Source organism: Gymnoscopelus braueri (assembly GCF_963280865.1).
Source record: "Gymnoscopelus braueri genome assembly, chromosome: 18".
Lineage (NCBI taxonomy): Eukaryota > Metazoa > Chordata > Actinopteri > Myctophiformes > Myctophidae > Gymnoscopelus > Gymnoscopelus braueri.
In genome coordinates this window covers 38,437,077-38,443,979 of record NC_137618.1, presented here as the reverse complement: position 1 = coordinate 38,443,979, position 6,903 = coordinate 38,437,077, and the positions used below count along the sequence as shown (strand labels likewise).

The 6,903-nt window shown below is 43.5% G+C and overlaps 1 protein-coding gene across 2 annotated transcripts in view; it reads left to right on the top strand.

Annotated features, from left to right (window-relative positions):
• Positions 1-844: 844 nt before the first annotated feature.
• The window catches only part of vil1 (villin 1), a 29,834-nt gene continuing 23,775 nt past the window's right edge, over positions 845-6,903 (top strand). The window contains exon 1 of one of the 2 annotated variants that reach the window (XM_080457183.1): positions 845-940. The gene's annotated coding sequence lies outside the window, so the exon portion shown is untranslated. Of the gene's footprint in view, positions 941-4,776; positions 4,885-6,903 lie in introns of those variants that run through there. The other variant, XM_080457184.1, reaches the window with a different exon arrangement.

The following is a 6,903-nucleotide window of genomic DNA, read 5'->3' as shown; positions in this document are numbered from 1 at the left end:
ATACTTTATTAACAGTGGATGGTCACCTAAGAGCTGATCCACACCATCGCAGGCATGAGAGAGTTTGGACAGTGTCTGACATATCGGGCCATGTTCGTGCAGTGTGGCTGGTGCTGTGACGATTGTCACAGCTACTAACAGTAAAAAGTTTATTGTTTGTGTTATCCGAAACAAAGTGACTGCCGAAACCTTACCAGTTTTGTGTGTTAAATCGCAGGGAATCAGTCACCATCAGCTAGTCTATGTGCAGACAGTTTATGAAAAAATGGCAGGAGATAGCCCATTATACAGCTCCCTTTGAAGAATTGCAGACCCATGTTGTCCTCTCCTGCCAAGCGAATACCCGACTCAATTCAACAGCAAAGTGTGACATGTCATGGTCGTATAAAGACAAAATCATGCAATGTGCAACTTAAAGCTCAGGATCAACCTCTGCTCCACAGCACTTGCACAAAAAGCCAGAGTCTCAGAGCTGAGCTAGACGTACGTATGTACAGCCGCTCCTTACCTTCACTGAGTTAGTTATGTAACAGAGTCATGGGAAGCTCACTGGGGCCAGAGTCCTCCTGGAAGCCACCTTATTCTGGCAGCCACTTGTAGGAACACACAGCTCAAAGGCACCTCTCTCTCTCTCTCTCTCTCTCTCTCTCTCTCTCTCTCTCTCTCTCTCTCTCTCTCTCTCTCTCTCTCTCTCTCTCTCTCTCTCTCTCTCTCTCTCTCTCTCTCTCTCTCTCTCTCTCTCTCTCTCTCTCTCTCTCTCTCTCTCTCTCTCTCTCTCTCTCTCTCTCTCTCTCTCTCTCTCTCTCTCTCTCTCTCTCCCCCTCTCTCTCTGTGTTCCATGCGCCTGGTACTCTGGTTAATGAGTTGAGAAGGAGAGCTTGACAAGGTGGAAAGACAGAGACCATCCGGGAGACACACGGCTGTGACCTCACGCAAGCAGGTAAGCAATGTTTGACTGGCGCAGGTGCTAATGTTTGTTCAGTGCTCGACCATTTCCTCTGCAGTGGATGTGGTCCTTTTGTCGTCAGCTGGCTCTTTTGTGTGGCTTTGGACACAGGCAGAGAATAATGCACTTATCATGTCATCCTCATAGCAAGTCAGACCATTGGAAGTCACGTATCATTCTATGGTCTTTGTGGTTGTGAAGTTTAGAAGTATGCTCTTCTCAATATGAATGGACGTTGGTGCATGCTGCTGGTCATGTGTTTAGTTTCTACCATACTTGCTTCTTGCAGAGTTGTTTACTTCATGCGTGCTTAACTTATTCAGCGTCAGTTCAAACGATGATTTACAGTGATTTAGATTGTGGGCTTCTATAGCAGTGGTTCTCAACCTGTGGGTCGGGACTCCCAGGGGGGGTCGCCACAGGATTTTGGGGGGGTCCCCAGATGACAGTGAAAAATGTAAAAAATGAATTGTACCTTTAAAAAAAAGACCAGAAAGAGCAAACATGGTGAAAATAGCAGATCTACAAGCTCACAACGCTTGTAGATCTGCTATTTTCACCATATTTATCTGTGGAACCATGCATGTCAGACTAAATGCAATGCCTCAACTCCTACAATTCCAAGTGCTTGTCAGGGTGGGGGGTCCCCAGTTCAAATATGATTATTTTTGGGGGTCGCGGCCTGAAACGGTTGAGAACCACTGTTCTATAGACCCCTTAACAGACAACATCACACTGATAAGAACCAGTATGCGTGCGCAGGCCGGCACCAAATGAAACCCATTCTGTCAAGTCTCGCTAGGACGCGCCTCACTAGCCAACACACAAGAGGAGGTTGAATGAACTGAAACCAGCGCACCCCCGAAACAATATGTTGGGAATTGATTGCATGAAACAATCACCTGTGCGTCCAGTCCCAATGTTGGTAAACAAATAATTGGTCTATAGGACTATATACTGGAGGCCATATGCTTTCATTGTAAGGATAAAACAATGCATTGCCTGTGAATGTGAGTGTGTGCGTGTCTACTGTAAATCAGTAGGCGCACTGTGAACTTCTCTCCCAGTGCAGGCTACATCATGTGCATATAGACAAAAATGTGTCTATATGTGTGCACTGATGCATGTGTTCATAATGTACACCAGTACAGTATGTGTCTGTGCAACAGTACTGCCAGTAGACCTCTACGTAACCTGCCTAATGTTCCGATGTTGCTCTGGTCTCTAATCAGCAGCATTTCAGAAGGGGGCTCTTGTGTCCAGTTAGCTGCATGACTTCAGTTTAACAAAAGCTGGCAGAGCCCCATTACGGACTAAACAACTTGCGGACGCACGGAAGTGTATCTCAGCCGGCCAGCCCTCTCCCTCTTATTTAATGGCCTGCTAAATTCTCTTGAACTACCAAACTGTTCGGCGATAGGCCCGAGCCTGGTCCAAATGGGCTCATCAGAGTGCAACCATAATGGTCCAGTCTTCTGAGACAGAGGAGCCAGTGTGGAGACAGCAGCAGCAGAGAGTGAGTGGGGAGAGAGGGGGGATGAGGTGGAGTCAGGTGCTTTTTAAATGACACCCACTGTTGAAGAGAGGATAGCTGCATGTACAGCAGCAAACAACATGTAGCAGTAGTTTAAATAAGTTCTAATGTTTCTTTATAGAAATTAACCATTCACATACAAATATCTCCCATCTCTGCTCTGACTTATCCTACAGTACAAATGCACACCTCAACAGAATGCTTGGTTTGATTAATGTTCTTTTCTTTTCTTTTTTTGACAAAGGAATATAAATCACACATAATGAGATGAAGATGACACAGAACAGAGTTATTTCCACTGCTGAGATAAAGGAAAATTGGCTAATTCTCTAAAAGGACAGTAACAATAGGATTCTCAATCCACCTAACCTCAACATTTAAATATGTAGTTTGTAAATCTCTCTGGCCAAGAGAGTCTGCTAAATGCCTAAATTGTAATTGTATAGTAGTAAACAAACAGGCCTGGGGAAACATACTTAAAGGAGTAGGAGATCAAGGCTACAGTAAATGTCGTTTTTGAGTAGTTGAACAACTTTGAGAGAGGTGTGTGTGTGTGTGTGTGTGTGTGTGTGTGTGTGTGTGTGTGTGTGTGTGTGTGTGTGTGTGTGTGTGTGTGTGTGTGTGTGTGTGTGTGTGTGTTTTAAAGGGTTAACATCATGCATTCCACTTCACATTCACTTAGAGTTGGGCGTTACTCAGTGTTACGACAAATAATCCTGGATCTGAAAATGTGAGAGATTTTAATCTGCTGTAGCCACCATTTACCCAAAGGGCTCACTGAGGAGTTAAACCCAATACAAAAGCCATCTGTTTTACTTTGAAGTCCAAGAGGTTTTGTTCTGAGGGCAGAGCGATATACCACTCATTTTATACTTACTGTACTTGATTTATGTTGACTTGGTGCATGCTTTTAAAACAGAAATGTCAGTCATCATTGCAGGGGAACAAAATAACCTTTGAGCGGAAAACGACACAATTAACATATGACACAACACATTATCATATGACAAAGAGAAATAATAATGGGCAAACATTAACCACATGAACTATAGTGCCCCTATTATGAGCATGTCATAATAGGCAAACATTAGGCCAAAAGAGCCGAACTACAAGCTCAAAACGCTTCGCAACGAATACCGCAATGCACCACTTTGTGAGCTTGTAGATCAGCTAATTTCAGCAAAATGATTTGGTGTAAAGGAAAACACCTCTCAAAAAATGAAGGGGACAAGGATAGACCCCTGGAGAACCGCAGACCGCGGTCAAAAAGTACATAGGGTTTAAAGGAGTAATTCACCCAAATAAATTACTTATTTTCTGTCAATTACACACCCCATGAAGCCTTGAATTCATGGAGATTTTTTGATGACCAATAATTTGATGACCGCCGGAGTCTATACGGTAGGAAGAGTCTCTTACCGGTAGGAGATCATCTCCTACTGAGCAGCCACCCGGTCATCAAATTATTGGCTTAGGAATGCGACAAAAACTAAAAAATTACATGGCGTGTGTAACTGATAGAAAACAAGTAATCTTTTGCTCCTCGGAGCACAGGTCTCCGCCAGGTCAGGTAGGTTATTGTGGCCTCTTGGTGGCACTATAAGAGGCCAATGTGAAAAGGGTGCTATTTCTTCCTAGATTAGATTAGCTGCTCACAGACAGACGGACACTCAGACGGACACACACACAGACGGACGGACGGACGGACAGACAGACACACAGACGGACGGACGGACAGGGTGCAAAATATAGTTTCTGCCACGCCTTCGGCCTGGCGGAGACAATAAGAGCAGATGTGAAGGAGTAAACAGCAGTAAAAGGCAGTGGGTGGTACATAGTGGGAAGGCGACATGGGTAAACTGCAGGCAGACGACAGGCACCTGTATGCATATTATCACCTCAGCTTTCCATAAAGGGCCAGTGAGGCAATGGACAATTAAAATGTGCACTTATGAATGCGTGTGTGTGTGTGTGTGTGTGTGTGTGTGTGTGTGTGTGTGTGTGTGTGTGTGTGTGTGTGTGTGTGTGTGTGTGTGTGTGTGTGTGTGCGTGCGTGCGTGCGTGCGTGCGTGCGTGCGTGCGTGCGTGCGTGCGTGCGTGCGTGCGTGCGTGCGTGCGTGCGTGCGTGCGTGCGTGCGTGTGTGTACAGTGTGCAATTTTCCATGTATGTGTGTTTCAACATAGAAGCAGAGTGAGAGAGTGAGATGGGAGAGAGAGAGAAAGAGAGGGGGGGTGAAAGAGAGGCGGGGGGAGAGGGAGGGAGTGAAAGAGAGAGAGAGAGAGGGAGAGAGAGAACCTGAGGCAAAGTCCATGTGCAATAAAAGGTAGCTTAGCTCCACCAACACAGATCCTGGCCCATCATTGTCTATCCTCTTCAGTCCAACTCACCCCATTTATACATCAGGTAAGTTCAACAACTTTACTCCCAAAAAAGCCATACAATACAACAATGATTATTTCAATATACATTTTTAAGATTTATAGAGCTATATATATATGTCTCTGAATATGGAATACACATGTGCTGGACTATATTATAGACAATCTTTCTTTGCATGCTGTCTGGACTATATGGTAATATGCTGTTATGTTTAAGCCATGCGGCATGTTGCAGTGGGTTGAACATTGTGACACCACAGACCCCGCAGAGAGAATATACAGGATGTGACCAGAACGCTGCATCCTGTCATTTAGCAGAAGTGTGAACACACTTTCGTAAAACTGAGCCTTCACACAGTAAAATCCTCTGTGTCATTTGATCCATTTGTACTTCTGAGAGCGTAACCGATTAAATATAAGCCTTTGGTTACATTTGTACCCTCTCAGCAGTGTGAATTTTGTTGACTAAAACCTATGATGGAAAATGTTTGTCGAATACTTTTTTCCACTGACAAAACCTAAATGAAAACGAAATAAAAACTACGCTACGATGACTACTATGACTAAATATACGGACAATTTTGTCAACAAATAATAGTTGACAAAATTAGTGGACAAGTTTTAGCTTGGCTGCGTGTGGGTGTCAAGCACCGAAAATAGCCGATCTACACGAAGCTTGAGGATCAGCCATTTTCAGCATATTAAGATGTCATCACGCCATAATACATTTTAGTAAATTAAACCAACTGTACATTTAGTCGACAACATTTGTTTCATCAACTAAAACTAGACCACTAAAACCTTTCAGATGACTAAAATTACATGGAGTTTCATTCAAAAGATGATGACTAAAACTAAAAAAAAATTGCTGTCAAAATTAACACCGCCTCTCGGAGTTAAATGTACACTGGAGATTTTAGTGTTTAGTCTCTGAGCAAGGGTCTGAATGGAAGGGATTCATAACAGTGTGTATTGGGGTGTACAGTACATCAGGGTCGTAACTACTACTCATTATCTCATTATCAGTGTTGTGGAAGCGAAGTTAACAAGTATTGAACAGCTTTTACCAGAGTGAAGCTGTCATGTCCAATACTTACTTACCGTAGCATCCCTATTCTGGAGCTAAACAGTCGGCAAAATTAGCAGATCCACAAGCTCACAAAGCATCACAACACAACGCGTTTGTGAGCTTGCAGATCGGCTATTTTCACCGCAGAGATTTGGTGTAAAAGTGAAGATATTTCGTGTCGAGCGAAAACAGGAGGAGGGCCTCTTGGGAGACTGTATCGTCGACTGGTGATTAAACACTGCAGATTACGCTGAGATCAAAGCAGGGTGTGGTCACTGGCACCAGTTCTCTGCAACAAGCTGTGAGATAATGCCATGGATCGATTGGGTTATATTTTATAGTAAAGACATGAGGCTTCACCTAATTAACTAAGGATCTGTGACAATAAGATAAAGCTTTATGGTATTACTGCCAAATACAGGTGGACATAAATGATCCAATCTGTTGTTGACACAAGCAAATATTGTTTGAATAAATACCTGTGTGACGGTGTACTAACGATAAAAGATAATAACAATTATTGGGCCAGCTTTTAGTATCAGTGGCCTGTCTCCTAATTGTAGCTGAGAGGTCTACTGATGCTGTTGATGTTCCTCTCCCGCTCCCGAATCTCCTGATTCAACATAATTCTGAGGGCTACTTGTGTTCAAATTCAATAAGAGTCATATTGAAACTCAGTTTGTGCTATTCTCCTATACACTGCTGAATGCAACAAAACATAGTAATAATACAATGCAACTGTGCAGGTGTAGCAGCTGTGAGAGACCAGGATCAATCAGAATCAAATCAAAAGGCCAATAGGCAGAAGTTCACATTAAATCATCATTGAAGTATGGATTTTGATCACTAAGTATGTTATAGCTGGGATGGGGTGTGGTGTTGGAGGAGTTCATAGAGGTAGCGGGGAGCCTGGTAAATACCACATCCCACATCCTCTAACCACAAGGCCAACTGAGCTGGTTACAAAGGTTTGTT